We start from the raw sequence: 22,705 nt of genomic DNA, 5'->3' as shown, positions 1-22,705 counted from the left end.
CTGATGAGGCTCAGGCAAACTGCTTGACTGCTGAAGTTCCATGCAATGAGGTTTTTCTGATGCAGCTTTTGTGAGCCAGGTTTGCAGGTCGCAGCCTCTTTGAGGAGCACTAGAAGTTGGTACTTGAACTGCAGGTGTTGGTCACGGGTGCCCTTTGTGCAGCCCCTGCTGACCAGGACCAGCCCTCTGACCCACACCAGAAGTTTCTGTGCCCATGTGCACATTGCTCCCCTGACTCAGCTTTGGGTCTGTCAGGGCAAATGAGGAAGACAAGGATTCCTCGTGGATCAGGTATTCCACTTGGTGTTCCCTTTGTTTTTCTCTAGGCTGGAGCCAGGCTTGCAGCTCTGCAGATGTTGGTGTGTGTGTGCCATTGTGTGGCTTGTACAGTGATCAGTTAGAGCAGAGGGGAGAGCATCCTCAGAGTCTCTGGAAGGCCACGATCCAGCGCAGATCTTGCTGCTGCTGCTGGGACAGTTCCCGAGCGCTCTGCCCTTCCCCTTCCTCCCCTGCTGCGGGGGTGCTGCCACCTCAGATCTCTGCGGCCGATTTCCTGCGCAGCTCATGAACAGAGCCTGGCAAGGGCACAGAGCTCCCTGCTGTGTGAGGAGCGGGTGGGCACGGAGGGGGAAGCAGGACAGCATGGCTGACAGCAGAGGCAGGGAAAGGGCTGAATCCTGTCTTTCATCTCTCAGGACAGCCTGTGTGACTCCTCTCGGTGCCACAGGTGGTGCAGATGAGGAGCGTGGCACCAGCGCTGTGCACGTCACACCTTCGCTGCTCTGTGTGTGTCAGCTCTCAGCTCAGTGAAACCAAACCCAAGCCAAGCTGCAGCATAGCTCAGAGCTTGTGCATAGCTCAGAATTCAAAAAGGAAAAATTACTTTCCCTTTAGCTTGCTGACCCACAGCTTAAGAGCATTTTGCAAAAAGGAGGAGGAGCCTGATGCTTGTACTGGGTGTTTTTTGTGATTGATTTTTATGGTGAATTGTGAACCTGTAGTATAAGTGTAACTTATGGAACTCAGAAATAAGCATTTGCAATGAACACTGAAGTACAGACTCCTGATGCTTTGGTTAGGTGGCTTTGTCACAGTGCTCCAGAGGTGGTTTTTTAGGGAAGCATGTTGTGAGAGCATTGGCCATCATGCTGTTCTCACCTGCCTCTCTTCCATCGCACATACAAGAAAAAATAAGCTATGTTAAACTTCATTCTTTTCAAGCCCCATCACAGCCAACAGTTTTCCATTGTCTTCTATTCTGTTGGCTTCCTACAAGAGCTTCTCAAGCTGCAGTCTGCAAAAATACATTTCTCTACAGCTTCTTACTGAACAGCTTCTTTCTTTCCTGGCTGCAGAGTTTGAGTGTGTGTGGCAGCCTGCGTGGAAGCAGCCGGTCTGCACGGGACCACGTTAGATCACTTTAAATACAGGCTTTAGGAAGCAATCCCATCCAGGTCATGCTCCCTCTCAACCCTCTGGCATGGAGGTAAGTGCTGACAAGTGTGACACTTTCATTCACAGTGGTATCTGGTAGAGAAAAAAAACTTCAGTTCAAAATGCATACGCAGAATTTTAACTCTTACAAATCACCTTCCTCAAAGATCAGGGAATAATCAGTTTGCTTCCCTTATATAAGGAAAATCACCTCAAAATTTCTTAAATTATGAAGGGAAAGAGGATTGACCTTAGTGTACATTTCTAAATATTTTTACTTGTTATATAGCTATTTCACACTAGTACATGCTTTTCTGTCCATAGAAAGTTTGTGTAATGCTCCACATTCTGTGTGGAAAGAGGTCTGAGCCTAAAAGAGAATAAAGGCAATGGCAAAGACTCTCTGAGCCATACTTGGGCTCCCAGGATGCTCATGCCTGTGTCAGATGAGATAAAGTGAAGGGAGACTGCACGAAACCCATCAGAGCTGTTAAACTGTAGCACTGCAAAGCTGCTGGTATTTTAAATAATGGTTAAAATAAATTCCTGTCGGTTAGTGCTGGACTATTTGAAATTCCCCTAGGTTTAAATAAAAAGGGAGAAGGAATTTTAACCAGCTCATTTGATAGAAAAATGACCTGCAGATGGGGTTTGAGAGAATAATAGGCAGCAGATTACAGTGGGGAAATCATGGCAGAGCATCAGACTTTGATGGGTTTATGCAGAGTGGGCAGCAGGGAGTTGGGAAGAATTCCCACTGCAAACCAGCACAGCACTCATTTTATTTCCACTGCCTGTAGCTCTTCATAGCAGCATCAAGTTTATGAAGTCATGTATGCTGAAAAGTTTTTAAATATCAGAAGTGTTTCGTGATATGCAAATATCAGTGGGTTTTCTCCTGTTTATGTGCCTGTTTTCAAGTACAGTCATATGTGGAAAACCTCGTGTTTCTTCCAGTCTTGACCTGCTATGATCAAGGGCAAATACCCCTTCCCTAGTACCCAACGTCCTGAAATGTATTTAGTAAATAATAAACTTTATGAACACTTAATATACTGAAAATATAAACATAGTTGTTTTTTTTTTCTTCAAACCGTCTGCCAAATTAGAAGGATTTTACAAAGAAGGCAAACATTTTACACTTGCCAAAATTCAGTTCTAAAGTGAATTTCTAAGTGGGAAAGCTCTTATTTATATACAGAGTAGTACTGGAATATTGTTTTTTCCTTTCCTCTGTCTTACTCTTGGGAAAATTTAAAATACACTTGGTGCAACTTAACAACAAAAAAATTAAGATTGCTGTGGCAGACTACAAAAATTTAAATATTCTCATGAATGACGCCTGCTGGGATTTTTTGTTAAATAATGGAAGCCAACATTTTAAATACAATTCACAACATTTATGAGCACATTTGTGATCTGAAAAAATATACTGTAGAATTTATGTGTGAGATTCTGCTGCCCAGGGATGCAATAGCATGGACTGTTTCATGTGTGCTTCCTGTGGAATTTTTCCTTTTGCTTTTTTCTTTTCTTTTTTTTTTTTTTTTTAATAATATAGTTTTGGGTATTCGAGATGCATACCAGAGATTACAAGTGAGGTGTTCCTCAAAAATGTTAATAGAATGCTTTTTGTGGCAGCAAATAAACAATGTCCATGTCTGGACTGACCAAACCTTCGGAGCAGATCCAGAGAGGAGCAGGGCCTGCCATGGGTGTGGTTTGCAGCAGCTTTTAACCCAAGATGTTTTCCCCAAGGGGGGCTGTGCTTGCAGTGACCTTACCTGACCTCAGCTGGGCTGCACTGAGTACTCCTTTAGTAAAGAAATGCTGCCAGGAGCTGTTTCCTGCTGTGCCCAGCGTCCACCTGCAGCCAGGTGGTGGTGACAAGGTGAGAAAAGGAACTTTACCTGTAGCAGCAGCTCCAAAGTGCTTCAGTGGGACCTGAGGGGAGCCTGACCTGGGTGCTAGATCACAATGCTGCTCCAGTGTTTCAGGAATATTTTGTACTTTTGGAAGTGAGTGATAAAGATCCCAGTTGGCTTTTAACACTGGAAAAGTTGAGTTCCAGGTATTACTCCTACAACATCAAAAATGTTTTGATGACCAATAATTCTTTTTCAGCCTCCTTTACCAGTACCCACTGTCCAGTTCTTTGCAACCTGTTTCACTGCCTTTATTTCTATTCTTTCAGTACATTCATACAATTAGAATACAGAGGCTCATTAGTTCTGCCTCTAGCACTGGTGCCCCTTTCTAGATGAGCTAGGAGGTTACAAACTGTGATGAAATGCTCATTTGAAGGGGAAACAGCGCAGACTGAAATTATTTCAGCTCTGTAAAGCATGAAGGCACAGAAAAATAAGCTGATTTCTACTACAAATCTTACAGTTTGTTCCCTATTTCATATCTTTTAATAATGCTTGAACGGTTCTGCTTGCAAACATGTAGAATCACAGTGAAATTTCTTTCATTTCCTATGTTTTTTTCCTAAATAAATTTTCTCTACCTTCAAACGCGCCTCTTTGTTCTAGAATTCTTTCATCTTCTTTTCAAAAGCTTCTGAATATGACACACAGCCTCACTTGAAAAGAATGCAGAAGAGGAATGCAGGGTGGGGAGCTGGAGGTATGGAGCAGCATCCACTCAGCACGAGTACACACAACAGGACACTTCCACTGCAAGGCAGGCTCGGGGGGCCTGTACAAGAAATCACAAATCATTGTGGCATAGGAAAAATAAGTAGAGGTGATAAAGGAACCGAGTTTCTTATCTGTTTTCTTCTTTGTTTTCTGACAAGAACCTGGCAGCTCAAAACAAATGCACAAAGCTGAGAAGCTGTGGAATGTCCTTCCACAGGATGTTGTGGATATGGGATTGTAAATGGGTTCAAAAGGTAATTGGATGAATTTATGAAGGAAAATTCCATGCAAGAATATGAAGTACAGGGACCCCAGTTCTTTCAAAGAAGTCTCCAAGCTGCTGATGGAGGTGGGAGTGAGTTTGGGGAAGGTGGAGCTGTTGGTGCCTGGGCTGCTGCCAGGAGCAGCCTAATGGACACGCTGGACTCAGCTGCTGGCATCCCATAACCACTTTTGTCCTCTCTGGGGCTCTCCTTGGGGTATTTATGATCCTTCTGATCTTCTTCTCAACATCTTTGATATTTAGCAGCTTTGCTAAATCTGCAGTTTGTTACCTCTGTTGTTTCAAATGTCAGCAGCTGAATTGCATCCTCCCTCCTAGTCCATAATTCATCCTACACAGATGGAGCACTCCTGCTTTTCCATGGCAGTCGATTCCTCTGTCCTTAAATTTGTGTTTAGGAGTCAAATGTTTGAAAAAGTAACTTGCTGCTTCAGCCTTTCCAACTTGGAATTTTATTCTGAACTAACATATAAATTCATTTTCCAGAGGAGCATTTAAGAGATTCCTCTGTAGCTTTGGTAACTGTGTTATTGAAGTGTAACGCTCACTGAGGTCACTTCACCCTGGGCAGTTGCTTTAACACTGAACCATGTTTATTTGGCCCTGTGGTCTGCACCAACCTGGCAAATGGTTCCTGTTCACCAGCAGTTCCTACTCGTGATCCAAAATTCACCCCTTACTGCTGAGACCTGTTTTTTCTTTCTGTGTATATTCCCAGTGAACTGTTTGTGAGCTGCGAATGTTCTCGAGTGTCACCATTTGCTGCATTACTCTTCTGATAGCCCTTTACTACCCTCTTTTGATTTTGACTGATTTTTCTTTAGCTGCAGGATTCAAACAACCACTTTTCTGTGGCAAGTGAGTTTAGAATTAAAGCTTCTCAGAGTCTCCTTTTCCATAACAACACTTATCAATGCAAGTGCATAACTCTTACATTCCTCTTGATATTAAATTTCAGTTTGTTTTTTTTTTTTTTAAGCAAATGTTCTTGGAGAAGTGAGGCTGCAGCAGGCTCTATGTGTCTAATGACAAGCCAGAACGGGAGCAATACTTGCCGTGTATTGTCCCCTGTCCTTGCCTGTTTCCGATTGCTCAGCACCAATTGTTTCCAGCTGCAGCTGTTTTCTACAGCTGCCAAAACCACTAATGCCCAACCTGTCTCTAGCAAGAGAGAGTGTTAAGAAATGATCCTGCTTTTCTTCAGTGTTTGAAAGATGGCAGCGCTTTGGGTTACGATGTGGTTTGCCTGGTGCATTCAATCTTGCACCATGGTGCAGTGGGTGAATGGCTGGTGGTGAGCAGTGCAGTATGTGTGCAGCTCTGTATGCAGCTCAGGCAAGAGAATTTCAGGTAACTGGGGGAAAAATCTGGAGCCACTGAACACTTGCTGCATTTTGTGCTATTTAAATGCATACTCTGTATCTTAATACTTCAGAAATATTAAGTGCTACTTGAAGTTCCTTATTACAAGTGTAGTTGTTTTCCATCAGTATTTTTATACCGTAGTCAGAACAAGGGAAAATGCCCTAAGTACTTGAGGGAGAGAGAAATAGCCCAGGAAGGAATCACAGAGCCTCTTTCCCATGCCCTCAGGCCTTTGCAGGGAGCACTGCTGTCACCCCAGTGCTGTTAGCCTTAAGGAGGCTTTTCAGCAAATAGTCCTGGTTCTGTTAAATTTGTCAGTGTTCATTCAGGTTTTGTATTCAGCTCACTGAGGTTCTGACCTGTCTTCAAACTCTGCTTATTCTGCTGACTGACCCTACGGTTCTGGCCCTGTCACTGAGCTGCTCTTCGATTTCTGACGTTCTCTCTCACCTTCACCACTTGTTGCCTTTTTTTGCCTTCTGTCTCTTTCAACCAATTCAGTTCACTTTTGGATGTATTTTCTTCCTTTAGATTTACATAGTATATGAGTGCCTTTCTCATTGCAAGGTCAAATGGTACTTCACTGAGAAGTCAAAATGTGTGGATTGGCTCTTGTCACAAGCTTAATTTAACCATCATTTATGTTCCTGGAAGGATTCCATTTTTGATCCATTTCATTTATCTTAATACCTGCTTTTAAGCAAAACTTTGACAAATGATAGCAATATGGGGAAGATATTTTAGCATAGTCTTTTGAAAATCATTTTCCTAATATTTGAATTCTAGTCCAGACCAGACTTAAAATAATAGCGTTACAAAATGTCAAACCTGGTAAAGCTATTAAGAAAGAACAGGAACTTTGACTAATGGCCCATGTATATGGCTTAACATTTAAGTAAAGATTGCATTTCTGACTTGAGCGATGAGAAGAACTCAGCTAAAGCATTTCTCTCCGGCTTCCTGCCGGAGTGAGTGTTCTTTGTCTGGCTGTAGCTGTGGGAAGAGCTCGGTGCCACACATCTGGAATGTTCCAGCTTTGTCTGAGATGCTGTTCCCGCTCTGCCTGCGGCCACAAGCCCTCTCTGCCGGGGCACGCTGGCTCTGGGCTCCAGCGAGGGTTTGGGTTCATGCTGAGCTGGCTTCCCGGGCTGAATACTTGTGTTTTGGGAGGGGCGGTGTTTGACAAGCCAGGGGCATGGCAGGATTGTTCTGACAGAGCCATGGAGAGCAGTGCTCCTAACTGAGAGTCCTCAAAATTGAGGATCAAGAGCCGGATCCTCTGCCTTAGCCCAGGAAAGAAGGAGCATTCCCAGCGCAGAGGTGCAGCCTCACGGCAGCGAGTCCCCCGAAGTTCCAGGGGTGCAGAGGCTGCACTAACCAAGCCCTGCCCTTTGGCAGGTGCTGTGCCAGGAAGGGGGGTGCCATTCGTTTATCCTGGGGCTCCTGTGGCAGCTGTGCAGAGTTCTGCAGTCCCTCTGATGCTGGGGACTCCGGCTTTGCCCTTGTCCATGGCACGAAGCTGCTCAGCAGGCTCACAGCAGCCTCTGCTCTCAGGAACTTCATTCTGTAGGAGCAGATTCCACGAGGAGAATGCCAGGCACATGTTCAGTCTGCCACTTTCTCCTCTAACCCCAATTCAATAAGATTTTCTGATAACCTCTGTGCTACGTCCGGGAGTGGTTCTTCCTGTGGGAGGGAATACTTGAGGCTGGCAGCCACAGTTTTAATGTTAGAATTGTTTGGATGTGGGCCTGGACTTGGAGCAGAAAATCCACTGCCATTTCACAGCTTTATTTGTCGAATGGAAACCAGGGAATCGACATCACGTATTCAAGAGCAAGAAAAATGGGTTAACAGCAGGGTGTAATTTTTTTTTATAGTCCCAACCCTTCCTTTGTTTGCAATTTCAGCTTAATATATTCATGATACCTTGAAACAGGGGTATGCATTGAGATGGGGGTTTGAAATTGCTTTTGTGGTTGTTTCTGCCTTATATAAGTGTATATATTCTCTAAAGATCAAAAGTGACTGGAAAAGAGGATTTGGAAGAGATTATTCATCAAGATGGTATTTTTTTTGCAATACATTGGAAGGAGGGGAAAAGAGAAATTTCAGGCTTGTTGTCTCAGACTTTGGTTTTGTTCAGCTTTCTTGCTCTCACAAGATGTCTACTTTTTACCAAAATTTCTAATAAGCCACTGGGGTGAAGTCTATGCTAACAAAAGCAATGTTAAGTGTTTCAATAAAAACCTCTCCTGCTAGCTGATCACAGAAGCACAAACTCTGTGGTTATTCCATTGATTCTCCTAAGAGATTCCAGGATACTTTTTCAAGAGCAGATCTACTTTTTTTTATACTAGTCATTGAAATGTATGGATTTCGTTAAATATTTTCAGGTCTGTGTTTTTAATTTTTTATTTGCATATAAAATTTATAAAGTTAGATTATGATAATGTTGTTTCCAGTATTTCTGAAAATACTTTTAAAGTCTTCCTTGCATGATCTGTCAACTCAAATTATCACATTTGCATCTTTTTTTTTAGAGCCTGTGCAGTTAAAAAGCATTTAAATTGTTTGTGTTTTATGATAAAGTTCAAGGGAGAAGATAAGCCAATTTGTTCATGGCAATTTTGAAATCCTGCTTAATACTGTTATTTAAACCCAAAAATGTTCTGTTAGGATTGAAAGGAAAGTGTGGGAAGAAAATGGCAAATCCCAGCGTAGAAGCTGTAGAAGTCTTGTCAGAGTGCTTGAGAAACTTTAAATGGGCTTGTTTAGGTAAACAAGGGATTAGGAATTTGCTTAGAGAAGACGTGGGCCGGAGGTTGTAGAAAAGAATCAGAAAGGTCACGGGAGATGCCAGCAGGGCTTGGATGTGACTGAGAGTTAAAGGCAGTTCTTGTGCAAACGTGGAGGAAGTTATTTCCAGCATTGCTCGGACCCTGGGGAGACTGGAAATAGTTCAGTTCATGTCACAGATTCCTCAAATGTACACGTGTGCAAGCATTATTTGGTGGCAGGTGAATATTGTCTGTAGTTATTTGTTACCTTTTAAACAGCAGCAACATAAGAAAGAAAGAAAATGTTCATATTAATCTAAATGGGAAAGTAGGAGTGGTGTTCCTCAAGTGTTTTGTGTTCGTGCTTGATGTGAATTTTCTTTATTAAAAGTGCTTTATGAGAAGATTTGGAGAAATCTGGAAGAGAATTCTCTGTTAATCCCCAAAAGTGAAGGCTGTGCCATTCTTCTGCGACGAGGTGAATGCTTCTGCAGAAACAATGTGGAGAAGAAAAATAATCCAAACCAATGAAAGGCCCAGGATTTTGCCATTTCCCAGCAGTGCCCTGCCCTGTGCTGCAGCAGGAGCTGCCCCATCAGGATGGGCAGCTTGGTGACAGCAGGGATATCTGTCCACAGAAGGGAGCAGGGATCTCTAGGAGGCGTACAGAGAAAGATGGGAACCCAAGCAGCCAGTGAAGGGGATTGCAAAGCATGTGCTATTCAAAAACTTGTAACACTTGTATCCTGTTTAAAGAAAAGGATTCAAACCCTATTACTTACTTCACCAACATTCCTCCTTCCCTTTGCACTCCCCTCGCTTATCTTTTGCCAAGAGCTGCTGTAAGGAGATACTTCTCTGCATTTCTCTTGTTTCTGTCAGTAATAATGGTGAGCCTGAAACTCTTCTGCAGTGGCAACTTGCAGTACTTCAGTAAATTGTGGCTTTTGTCAGATAAATCGAGTTGGTAAAATTTTTCTTGATCCCAAAACCCCCATTTATCTTCCCATTAAAAAAAAAATACATATATATATTCCAGCTTCCATTCTTCCCCTTCAATCTGTAAAGAATAGCATATGATGTGGCTTCTGTGTTGATTTTCAAGATAATTTTTAGCCTGTCAAAGGCCTTCTGTCTCAACAACTTTGAAACAAAGATTTTTTTGAATAGATGAGAAAGTGCAGCTGCCAGATGAACCGACACAAGAAACTGGAAGGGGAGGATCTTGCAGATGGTTCTAATAAAACTGGGCAAACAGCAAACGGGGGCAGGGGGAGAGTGGGTTGAAATGCAAATTGCAATCCCAGTGCAAGTTTTGGGGTTAGTTTGTGAAAGAAAGTTGCATAAACAGTCATTTGAGGCTTTGGCATTGGGGGCAGTTTATTGTTGCTCTCAGTTTTTCCTGTTGCCACGGTGCTGCCAGCTTTTCCTTCTCCCTGTGTCCATGCTGCTACCTGAGCTGGTGTGGCTGTGCCAAGAGCCCTCCTCTGGAAAGCCCCATTCAGCTATTCATAGTGAAGGTTATGCTTTTAGGAACATGAAATACCAGTAAAAGTCTAGGTTTTCAGTAGCTGTTGAGAGAAGAAATTGTGCTTGTTGGAGCGCAGAGCAGTAAAAATGGAGCAGAGGCTTCTGTTGCTTCATTGTTCCTGCCTCTGTCCCATAGCCAAAATTGCATTTTGGCCAAGCCTTGAGAAAACCCTGTGTTTGAAGTTTGTACTACATGATTCATTCATAAGGATGGAGGGTGACTAGTTGTAATTTCTGTCTGTTCTACTAATTTTCTTCACTTATTAAATGGTATTGGGTCTCTAATATTAGGCCAACAATTAATGAATAAAATTGCAGTAGGAGAGATGCAGCTGAGGGCCTGGATAGCCTCTGATGATCTCAAATTCGATCACTACTGCTTGACATGATAATTTGGGGTTCTTTGGTGGTTCTTCGGGCCAGGAAATCTTATTGACATCTCATTTCCAAAGCCAAAACAATTAAGGCTTTTTTTTTTCTTCCTCTTGCTAATCTTTCCCTTCTTCAATGAAAGGAAGAGTGTTTGAGAGCACACAGGCTTTCAGTTCACACAGGAGCCCTTGGGGATCTTCGTCTTGCTGTGTCAAAAGCTTTTCAAATCAGTAGTTTTGGGAGTAGCAAATCCTTCAAACGCGTGAGTAACAGATACTTGTTTTATTTAAGAGTCCTTCAGCATGAGCAAGTCGTTAAGTACTTCCTTTCTCCCCATGAATCAGTTCTATTTTAAGCAGTCATCATGTATTTAATATTTTTTAAAGTATCAAAAGTTCTGACTTTTAAACTTTTTTGGTGTCTCTTGTGTACCTCTATGAATTTGTATTACAAACATATCTGTCAAGGGCTGCACATTCCCTGTACTGATGCATTCCCTTTCCCTGTCTCCTCCAAGAGTGGATATATTCTGTGTGCAGCACTTCTGTGCCCAGGGAGACAGTTTGGAAGTGAAGAAGTTACTGCTCTGAAAGCAGAGCACATCTCTCCTGGTCAGTGGCTGTGTAATGCCACCTCAAAATGCCACCAGCTGAGTGGCCTCAGGAGCTCAGCACCGACCCCCAGCAATGTCCCCCACGCTGCCCAGGGCCTGGGAGTTCCTGGGGGCAGAGTTTGCTGTGCCAGGTGATCCCTGCAGCCTCCTGGGCAGAGCTGCCGTGCTCCCGGTGCGCAGGGGCTGCGGGATTCCACCGAGGGCATCCTGTGCTTTAATGGGACGCTTTGCTCGTGGGTACTGACCCTGTGCTGCTGTCATGCTGCTGTGATTCAGTCCATTTGGAAAGAATCTGCTTCCCCTCTCTTTACTGTATCAGGCAAAAAGGATAACGAACATAAATATTTATAGTTAGGTATTTTTGCAGGGGTTTGTGTCCAAGATACAACATGCTGAGATATTCAACAGCACAAGTGTTGCCAGAATCCTACCAGCTTGGCAAATCTGACAGCCAGCTGAAGGCCAGGATTAGTTTTTCTATGATAAAATTAGGCCATGTATTGAACACTAAAGCATCACCAGTGGTTCGCAGCTGAGGAAAAATTCACTTGCAATCATCATGAATAGGAAAAACCTTTCCCAAATGAAGCTTTGTTTCCTTGTGGGTTTGCTTCCATTTTTGCCTCCTTACACAGTCAGCAATCATAATTCAGATGGAGGAGTTTGAAACAGCCTTCCTGTTCCTAATCTTGTGAGGAGGTGCCCCTTTACCCCTGGCTGTCACTCAGCCTGAAGAGGCCGGGAGCTGCTCCAGCCTGGCAGCTGCTGAGAGCTGGGAGGCTTGCAGGAACAGTCTGTGAGATGTTTGCAGGAACAGTCTGTGAGATGTTTGCAGGAAGGGTCTGTGAGATGTTTGCAGGAAGGGTCTGTGAGATGTTTGCAGGAATGGTCTGTGAGATGTTTGCAGGAATGGTCTGTGAGATGTTTGCAGGAACAGTCTGTGAGATGTTTGCAGGAACAGTCTGTGAGATGTTTGCAGGAAGGGTCTGTGAGATGCTTGCAGGAAGGGTCTGTGAGATGCTTGCAGGAAGGGTCTGTGAGATGCTTGCAGGAAGGGTCTGTGAGATGCTTGCAGGAAGGGTCTGTGAGATGCTTGCAGGAAGGGTCTGTGAGATGCTTGCAGGAAGGGTCTGTGAGATGTTTGCAGGAATGGTCTGTGAGATGTTTGCAGGAATGGTCTGTGAGATGCTTGCAGGAATGGTCTGTGAGATGTTTGCAGGAATGGTCTGTGAGATGCTTGCAGGAATGGTCTGTGAGATGCTTGCAGGAAGGGTCTGTGATTCATTTCTTGAGCATTCCTGCCCTTTGTGCTGCGAGAACAGCTCTTCACATGGGGCCTCTCCTGCCCCAGCCTCCAGGGGAAGCCAAGGGAAATGGGGAGGGAGGGACTCATCTGCAGCAGCATTCACTCCATCCGTGTGAATTGCCTCTTTGGAGCAGTGGCTGAAAAGGATTGCACATCATCTTCATTAATTAACTTTAAATGTTTTAAATTAATCTGTAGTACCAGGCACTGGCACAGAAGTGAATATGGAGTGGCTTCAGTCATTTCTTTTTGAGTGGTAGATTGTGTTTTTCAAGTCCCTGTGCTGTTTGTGAGTACAATGACAACTGTATCTGTGATCCCTGTGCCACCTGTTGCCTTAGCTACTATTTAATGTGCACTATGCTGATGTTGGAGATAAAATGTTTTCTGTGGCACCTATAAAACACCTCAGTGATCCTCACAAGCCACAGGAATACCAGATTTATATCCAGCTGTGGCAGTGAGTCTCTGCCATCTCCAGCTGTGCCAGAGCTGTTGGAGTGCAGCTCCACAAGTGAAGGCAAATGGCAAGGCAAGCCCTTCGTAGTGCTGGGTAAAGCCTGCAGAATTTTTGGACAGAAGTACAAACACCTGCATGCAGCTAAAATTTCAAAATGTGTGTAACTGTTGATATTTTATTGTATAGCTACAGCTCTGGCAATGTTTCCTGGTTTGGTGTTCCCTATAGAGACGTGCCCAAAGGTGCCCACAATTTGGGAACAGGTTTTGCAGGCTGGTGGGCACTAAAGGAGGAGAAATCCATCCCCCCTCCTCCCCCAGCCAGCTGCTTGAACTGCAGCAACCTGCCTCAATCCACAAAGTTCCCAGTCTCTTGTTCTTCTAGCCAGCAAAAAAGACATTTTGGAAGGGGCTAAAATTTTACACAAACAACATCTCCTTATGCTGAGACTTTAAATAATCTTCCAGTACAGCCATTCCATGCCACGAAGTGTTGGCTGATTTCTCTTTTCTTCAAGGCTCTTTTCTCTATTTCAAAGAACTTGGTAAGATGCAAAGAAAAACTTTGCTGCTGTGTGAGGTTCTCAGAACTACGAAGGATTGTGGTGTTCCCTTAACATTCCTTCTGGAGGCTTTGCAGGGCTCAGTTCTCATTCCTTTTCTTTTCCTGCATCCTATTTCTGGCCAATCCCATCTGCAAAAGCAAATTGGTTGGTAACACTCGGGTTAGGAGAAGATGCAATCTTCTCCATCCAGAGTAAGCTTTTGACTCATCTCTAATATCTCTATTTAGACAATGAGGCACAAGTTTAAGTCTGATTTAGTGGCTATTCCCCTACCTGCCTTCAATGCAAGGGTGTTCACCTTCTCATTAAGTCCATTTTCAAACACATCATGTGTGTTTTCTCTTAGGATAATTCTTATTCATCTCACTTGTTGCTACTAGTCTACAGAGCTTTTCAGAATCTTACTTTCAAATGTCCTAAAATGTCCTTTTGTGGTGATAATCGTTGTCAAGGCACTCTGGTTGTCCTGCTCAGTCTGTGCCCTCACCGGGTTGCACAGAAGTTGAAGTGCTTTGCTCCTTGTTATTTGTGGCTTCTGTTACACAAATAATTTGTGTTTGCTTTCTTGCTGCCAACTTTGTCACCCACAAACGCGTTCACACTTGAAGTCCCAAGAAGCAGAATACCAGAGGAGGGGAAAAAACCAACCCCACCAACAAAACCCCGGGAGAACTGGACAGTGCTGTCTCCTTGAATAACTCCAAAGAGTTCTGCTCCTTTTCCCAGGAAAAGTCCTTCATTCTTCCAGTAGGTTCCACAGGCTGTTCCTCAGCCTGTGCCTCCAACTTATCTTCATTGCAGAGCTGTAACATGGCTCTTGGGCAGATAAAGTTAAAGGAAGTCTCCAGCACTGTGCTCCTGGGGAATGGGAAAGCAATGGGAATGTTAAGGACAAAAGTCTGGGGTGCCAGCTATGCAGCCAGAATTCTGAAAAGAATTCAACTGTCTTTTTACACAGCTTTTGCAGTATTTAAGATATCAGGAGGTCACTCCTGAAGGAAAATTTACAATAAATCAGATTTGAAATTTGTTTGAAATAGTCTTCTTGTCTGTCTTTCACAGAAAATGTTCCTGCCTTGACCAGCAGTCATGAAGAGAAGGTGGTGAAGCAAATTTGTCTGGACAAGTTGGAAGTTTTGAAATTTTCAGCAGGATCTACTACCAGTGGCTGCAGGAGGTTTTGCCAAGCCAGCCGTTGACATGGGAATGGATTCAGTGCCTCAGACTTAAGTGGTAACTTGTTTTTTGTCATCTTCTGGTTTCCAGTACAGTACCGTAGGATAATTTAGATTGTGGATGATATTGTTTTACTACTACCAGAGTTTAAATAGAGAAATCTTACAAGAGCCAAACATGTGATTTTGTGAACTTCATTCATTAGCAAAAAGTTGGAATTTTAGTATCTGGTGTTTTATTCAGTAGTTGAAATTCCTTCCTGTGGGTTCATCCCATGTCTTCATCTTTGAAAAACAAGAAGATTTTTGTCCATTACTTACTGCCTTCCTACCCCATGCCCAGCAAACTGCAGTTTGGAACAGGTTGTAGAAGTAGCTCTGTCCCTGGTTTTTGTTATATTTTAAGTACTTGGTGTGACTCCTGAAACCTGTGGAAAGACGTGCTTACATGGCACACCAGGAAGTTTGCTTTTCTCTGCTGACATTCAATATTTCCTCAAAAATCTTTTTCCATTTTCTTCTTTTCTTTACTCTTCTTCTTTTGCTTATCTTTTTCTCTGCCATTCATAGCTGGGTATTAAACATCTGAATACTTCTATGCCTGTCTTCCTAAGGTCAGTTTGCTAGTCAGGAATACAAAACTGTGCTACTTTTTCAGGTTAAATTGGGAGCAGAAAGCCCCCCCAGCACTGTCTTGCTATCCCCTTTTGGGCTCTGTGCCTTTGTAACAATGTAGAGCTGGCCACTAAAAACAGAAGCTTTTAAAAGGGTAGAGGGGAATTACCACATCCTTAATACCACACCAAGATGATGTTTCCATGTCTTTTGAGACAAGAGAGTGAAAGGAGGTGTTTGTGCTCTCCTCAAAGCCTCGCTAAACCCCAGCTCAATAGAATCTGCCTTAGTTTGAAAACTGTGATGTAACTGCATGTATCAAAATTGACATCTCACCACATTCCTTTCATTTGTCATGAATAAAACAAAGGAAATCCGTTGTGTGCCGCGGTTTTGTTTGAAATGTTTCTTTCTTATTCTACCCTCTTTTTTTTTAGAGGGAGAGTGAACAGATCTGACAGTAGTTCTCTGTGACTGATGGCAGGAAAATGAGACTTGCATTTCTGAACCTCACAAATATATCTGTTCTTATTTACCAGTCCAGGTGAGGTATTCACTCCACCCCTGTATCATAGTCTGTGTTAGAACTTCACTGGGAGAACAGTCAGTGCCCCAGAAGAATGCTGTCCTAATTTCTGTGAGGTTGAGGGTGAGATTTCAGAAGATGGTCAGCATTAATGTAGCAATTCTGTCTGAAATCCACACTGAGCTCCTGTGTCTCTTGTGAGAGCACAGTCAGACCAGCACTTAGGAGCCTCCCAACCAAGAGCTTAGAGCTCAGCCAGTGCATCAGGTGCTCAGGAGGCTGCCAGGTTCCTCCCTCACTGAGTTTCCCTCTTTAGGAGTTGCCTGGTTTGTTGCCAGAGTTGTTTCTATACTGTGTCAGTGTCTTCTGCTGCTCTGGCAGGAAGGGAGGGCTTGCAGATTCCATCTGTCTGCAGTGGTGACAAATGAAGCTTAGAAAGAACTTAAAAGAAAAATGTTTTTCTTCTTTCAAGTTTTCAGATTTACTGTGTTCTCGTTAATGCCTTGTCTCTGTTGTTCCCTGTAGCCCTGCAGTCCTTTCTCTTTGAAGGTGTGCACAGATCCTCAGATCTGATTCACTCATGTGTCTAATGAGAACAAGAAAAAGACAGTTCCAGCTCTCATGTCTGTTTTGCAAAAGTTTTGGAGCTGGAGCACTTGAGCAGGATGTTTGGTTTCTGTAGGGCACTTTGGAGCCAGAAATATGAGCAGCACAAGTTACAAAGCAGTCCTAGTCACAAACTGTTGCCCATTCTTACTGAGGAAAATACCACCTTGGCTTGTCTGTATGCAGGTGGTCAGGAGAGGATATAAACAGGTTCCAACCACCATCATTAGAGGAAACATTCCTAGGAAACTGGAAGGTGATGTTTTGTCTGTTCCCTTGTACATCTCTGCCTGGCAGAGCAACTTCTTCATGCATTCAGCCTTTGACAAAACAGCACTAACTGTAAATCTGCTGGGGGACGAGGACTTCAGCTGAGCAAACAGGTTCCCATCATTGTTTCTGCATTCAAATTACTATTATTTAGCTGATAAAAGTGACAATCAGAGGCCCAGAAACAGGGAGAACAATGCTATGGGATAGATTCCTCTGCTGGCACAGGAAGATGGTAATCAGCTGAACACGAAGAGGTTTTTGTAGTTGAGGAAAGAGCTGGGTGGGATGAGGCCTGGGAAGAGCCAGGGATTGCTGCTCTGGGCAATCAGATCTCCTTCCTGCTGGAGATGCTCTGGACTGGCCCAGGTGGGAAGTGATGGAGTGCACATACTCCTTCTGTCTCTGAGAGCAGCTGGAGGATGTTGCCTGGGAGGTGCTCTTGGCTCGGGGATTTTAAATGGGAGGGTTTTCTCTCAGCTTGAGAACGCATTTTTTCCGCTTGACTCACTGACTGAAATCTGAATGACTGATAAAATTTCTAAAAGTAATGTTGAATTGGTTGGAAAAATAAAAACTGCATTTATCATCAGGAAGGAAGAGCAAAGCAAGGGGAAAGATTCAATGAAAAGGAAGTCACCACCTTCCCAGGAACAATGGGAGGCTGTGGGCAGCTCACACACCTCAGCCTGCCTGGCTCTGCTGCCACACAGAGGATTCTCCTGAGGCCCCTGTCAGGCTCCTGTCCCACACACAGGACCCACACACATTCTGTGGGATGCTCTCCATTGAGAAGGCTGCACCAGGAGCATGTTTGCAGAGGTTCCCTCGCTGTACAGAGCACGAGCCTGGGTGCATGAAAGGAGACTGCCCACTGACTCCTGCAGAAGCCAGTCCTTTCCAGGAACAGCACCAGCCTTTGTTGCTTCTCTTTGGCTTGGCACATAGAACAAGGAAGGAGCAGAAAATGTTGGCACTGCAGAGGAGCCTGTTGTGATCCATGTGAGCTGCAGATAAAGCGAGGTATCTGCAGGCACAGGCAGGAGCTACTGGCTTAGATGGATTTTTAGGATAATAACCATAATAACGTTCTTTTAATGATCTTACATTTCTGTAGTGCATTTCCTTTGTGCATTCCTGAACAGTTTTCCAGACTCCAAGTGCTGTATCAGTTTCTGTGTGCTTGCAGTTTGGAGAAGCTCTGGGCACAGAGGACTGTGCTGGGTGTGCTCCCCTGCAGAACAGGCCAGCTGCTTCCCTCTCAGGGTAAATCAGGGAACAGATAGGGAAACATCTGAACTGCAATTACACGTGTACAAAAGAAAGATGCAAAACTGAGGATATTTATCTCAAAAGAAGCTGAAAACACAGAAGTCAGGATGTGTTTGAGGTTAAGGAAAAACTACTTTTTTTTCTTCCCGAGACCTGGCTTGTTCATTTGTCAGGTTCTACCAGGCTTTTCCAGCTGAGGTTTTAATAGCTGAAGGCTGATTCAAAATGGAAACATTGACAGACTAAGCAACAATAGCTTAATAATATTTATTCCATGTCCTTATATGCACTTCTTTCCAGAAGGCAGTTCAGATTTTTCACGCTTGCAGTAGTCTTTGTTTTCACTTAGACTTATCTCTGAAATGTGCCCATCACAGGTGTGTTAAAAATTCTGTCCTTGTCAGTTTAGCTGATAGAAGGCAGCTGATGCTGTGTTTGCTTGAATTCATGCTGGTGTGATGGCTGGAAATTTCAAATAAACAGGACAAAATGGAAAAATTATCTTGTAATTGTGTGGGGCTCCTGGTCTTCATTTTGGCCATGCTACTGTAAGTTCCATCCCAGCAGCTCTGCTGCTGGGGGTCCTTTTGTGACGGGATGGCAGATTGCTTATTGCAGGAGGAGGGAATTTGTAGTGGCTGGCACGGGAGAGGCCTCGCTTATGGTGAGGTCTCCTCTTTTCATTTGCCCAATATTTGTAACAAATTCACTTTCCCTGAATTTCCATCATGTGAAACTTGTGAATTTTACTCTGTCATTTCTTTTATCAGCTGCTCAGTTGGTGATAATTGCATTGTATTTTTCATACTGGGTCCTTTCATTTTTCTCTAGTCTGTTATTATGTGATGTGGCTTTGGCAAGAAACACATTCCCATTCTTCCAAACAAAAAAAAAAAAAATCTCAAACCAAAAAAAGAAACCTGCATACAGTTCAGATCCTGCTAATTAAGAAAACGATGAACTTCTAGGTGAAAAAGACAATTAACACATTTGAACGTGCTGCAGGCAATAACCATTTCCATGGAATGCAGGTAGTGCCACTGTCCCGAGGTTCTGGGCAGTGCTGGATGCCCTTGGGTACTACAGCAGCCACCTCATCCAGGGAGCTGCTGCAGCAACACTTCTTACACCCCCTTTAACACAAAATAATTGGAGTTTTGGAGGCTTCTCAGATTCCAAAGGTTTCTTCAGTTTCTCCAGAATGTAACTTTTCCTCTCAAACATCCATTTTCCTGGAGCTGGACTAGATGACCCCCAGACACCCCTTCACCCCTAATGATTCTGTGATTCCTTAACTCCCCCCAGGATAAGTCTGAAAATGCACTCAGAACCAGCTGCTGATGATGCACAGTCTTTCTTCCTCTGCTCTTCCAAAGAGGAGTTCTTTCAGCCCAATCATTGCTATCTTCAATATGAACATTAGCATATCTATATTTTAAGCAGAAATGCTTCACAGGCAAATAGGCAGGGCTTTAAAGAGACTTCAAAATATTTCCAAAAATACCTGCCTTGCTTTCTTTTTCAGCCTTGTGTTATGTATCATTCTCTATATCAGTTAACCTACTTTTTTTGCTAAGCTTTTATTTTTGTTCTGTTGCTTTCCATTTCTGGTGATACAAATTCTGTGTATTCTCTTGGGGAAAGCTGCAGGTTACACTTTAACTTGCACTGTGGTGTCAGTGCTTTGTGATTTACATTACAGTGGCATTCCAAAGATATTTCACAAAATTCAGACTTTTCCTACTGAAGGAGTATGGTCGGCCATGTGCAAACATAACTGGGATTGTTTATTTTTCCATTGCTAGATAAGAAGGTGCGAGGACAAATAAAATACAAAATGAAAAGAATCCCTATTCCGGATTCTTTAGATTCCTGCCTCCCCACCCAGATGTTTGGAGAGCACTGCAGGCTGCTGAGATGCATGCTGGTTATCTGCTGCATGGCCCTACCCAAGCTCTAACAATTACTGATAAGTTCTGTGGCTTTGCTGTGCTGTATTGCTGTTCTTATGAACATCTTTACCGGGTTAAAATACTTCCAATTTTTCACAGTGATTTCTTGAATTAGTAACTAGGAATAAAAATACCCCTTGATAGCAAGTAGTGACACCTTGTTTTCTCCTATCAGTGCAGCTGCAAACCAGTCAGAGGGATTGAATCTGTCCCAAAATCCCTGTTTCCAGGGAAAGCACTGCTGAAAATGGAACTAAGACAACTTTCTCCTGTTGGTACTGACTTCCTCTTTCAGTTTTTTTGCTGACAGCACAGTTCAGGTACCTCACAATCTAAACATGTATTGTTCCATGCAGGAGGAGAAGTGATCAGTAGTTCTGACTTGCAGACATTTCAGGCTTCTTGAGCACTAGCTCTGCTGTCCCCTCCTGTAATAGTTTCAGATATATGCACTGGCAGTCAGATCAGGATATTTGTTTTTCAGCACAGAACTGGTTGCTTTCAGCATCCATATAAAGCTTACCGAGGAGGATGCACACACCCACCAATTTAAAGATGCCATATTATGAGAAATAAACAGGTTATTACTGCAGTAATGCCCACTGGAACAGTTTGGGGTGTATTTTATTACACCAGTGTTGTGGTTTCAGTGTATTTAAGGCTTTAAGTGAGTGAATTTACAGGTATTAAATGGATCAAAATTTATGAGTTTGCCTTGTTAATGTAAAAGACATTTCTTCTGCAGCTAAAGAAAGATGGCACCAAGCTCACTGAAGGAAAAATAGTCCTGACTATGAGTCTGTGTTACTGATTTTCAAGAGTTTAGCTGATAATACCCATTAAGCTTGATGTTGGTGATGGATACAAAAATTAACCTTGAATATCTGAGTGGTAGTGACATACTTGAGTCTTGCATCAGTCAGTATTCAGTTAATTATCTAAGTATCAGTGCAAAGAGAGCAGGCTCCAGCTGGCTGTAATTAGGGCTGGATTGTTCCATGCCTTCAAGACAATTTTTACATTCATGGGATCTGCAGCTTTCTGTTGTCCTCATTTCCTGCAACATAAAAGCACTTGTATGTCAAAGAATGAAAGGGGGCAGAGAGTGAGAGAGGCTGTGCAGATAAATCTCATTAACATCCATGACAATCTGGCTGAGAAATAGGCATTGCAAAATCCAATTTTTTTTTTTTTAAATAAAAAGGGAAAACAATCCCCAGGAGCCATAGACAGAAAGTGTTACTTCACTTGCCTAGAAGACAAGGTGGATCTTTAGAAAGCACAGTGGGTTTTAGAAAAGCTGAAATACGCCCTGTAAATGTTGGTCTTAAGGAGAGAGCAGCAGGCTGTGCAGGAAGCAGGTTGGATGGCACATCAGGAGTGTGTGTGACAGACAGTGGGGGCAGTGCCCTGGGATGCAGCACTGCCAGTGCCAGAGATCCCAGCCCCTTGGTGCACTTCAGGCTCTGGGGTTTGCCCTTGTGCTGCTGAGTTCAGCTCTGCAGTGCTGGCACTGGCACCCAGGGATGTCCTGGCCTGGGGAGAGACTCCTCAGCTCCCTTCAGCTCTCAGGTCATCATGACCTGTGCAGCCTCTATTTCAGCTCATGAGCAACACAGGCAGGTTTTCAAATTATTCCTCTGCTTGGGGAAGAAACAGCCTTTTGTGTAGTTTGCATGTAAAATTGCATGGTGGTATTTCAGTGGGATCCAGTGTGGAAGGTTTGTGCCAGGAACTGGGAGGGAAAAAAGGGCAGGCAGTGTGAGCCCAAGGACTTCAGGACAGGGTCTGTTCAGGCCATGAACCTGCTGAAACCTCCCCTGGCGCTTCTGGGGAGCAGAGGGAGGCAGAGGCCCAGCAGCCTCCTGTGTTGGTGCTCACTGCTGATGTCCTTCACTCCCTGACCTGACAGAAATCCACCCTTCCTCCCCACCCACAGGTGCAGCTGCTGCAGTTTGAAAGCTGGGGCTGTTGAGAGGTGTCATGAAGGTGAGCATGGCCATCTAATTCTGGCTTCCTAATGTCTTACAAGGGCCTAAAGGAAGGTAGCAAAACCAGTAGTTGACAGGGAAAGGTGTACAAGTTAAATTCCTTCTTTATTTAATGCAAATTAAATATTGTCACAAGCAGTAATAGTTGCATGTGTGTTTCTGTTCAGGCTGGCTCTGTTCAGACAGGCATCCCCAGCAGTGGCTGTGCAGTACCTGAGCTGCATTTAGCAAAGGCTTTTGCCACTTGCATAGGACTGCAAGCACTGAGCTGTGTCTGAGCCATCACCCTGCAGTGCCCTGGCACTGGGTGAGCACAGACAATCTGTGTGTCACAGCACTTCAGTGGGGCAAGGCTCAAGTGTGGAATATACACCCAAGAAAATAATTTTATTTTGTGTGCTGAGATAAACTTTGTAAATTTTCTTTTGTGCACTTGACTATTAACAGAGAATTAATGTTTTGCTACTTCGACAAGAATGCTTTACTTACTGACCTGCTTCTGTGAAAGTTTATATTCTCTGATTATAGCATTTAGAATCATAAATTCTGTTTACTGACTGAAACTAAGTCTCTCAACCCTCAGTATCTCGCTAATTTCCTTGAAACGTTCCTATGGCAGCTGTGCAAAACCAGCTGGCTGGGTAAGAAACTGATAGCCAGTAAGTACAGACCTGCCTCAGCTCTGGCCATACAGCACTGAGCCACTTAGCCATGGTTTGATGTTAATTATTCATCACTAGTGATGAGCTGGGAGTAAGGGCAGTTGGTGAACTGTTCTCCCCCAGTACAGAATCAGAGAATTGTTAAGGTTGAAAAAGACCCTTAAGATCATTGTGTCCAACCACTGACACAGCACTGCCAGCTCCACCGCTGACCCGTGTCCCCAAGTGCCACATCCACACAGCATTTTAATCCCCCAGGCATGGTGAGTCCACCACTGCCCTGGGC

General features: G+C 43.7%; 1 protein-coding gene across 3 annotated transcripts in view; it reads left to right on the top strand.

Annotated features, from left to right (window-relative positions):
• Positions 1-22,705, top strand: part of PEAK1 (pseudopodium enriched atypical kinase 1) — a 108,949-nt gene that overhangs the window by 34,474 nt on the left and 51,770 nt on the right. For 2 of the 3 annotated variants that reach the window (XM_053954592.1, XM_053954590.1), the window contains exons 2-3: positions 1,356-1,486; positions 14,413-14,583. The gene's annotated coding sequence lies outside the window, so the exon portion shown is untranslated. The remainder of the gene's footprint in view (positions 1-1,355; positions 1,487-14,412; positions 14,584-22,705) is intronic. The other variant, XM_053954591.1, reaches the window with a different exon arrangement.

The sequence above is a fragment of the Vidua chalybeata genome, chromosome 13 (genome assembly GCF_026979565.1).
Source record: "Vidua chalybeata isolate OUT-0048 chromosome 13, bVidCha1 merged haplotype, whole genome shotgun sequence".
Classification (NCBI taxonomy): Eukaryota; Metazoa; Chordata; class Aves; order Passeriformes; family Viduidae; genus Vidua; species Vidua chalybeata.
The sequence above is the reverse complement of the archived record's forward strand: the minus strand, read 5'-3'. Positions and strand labels throughout refer to the sequence as shown.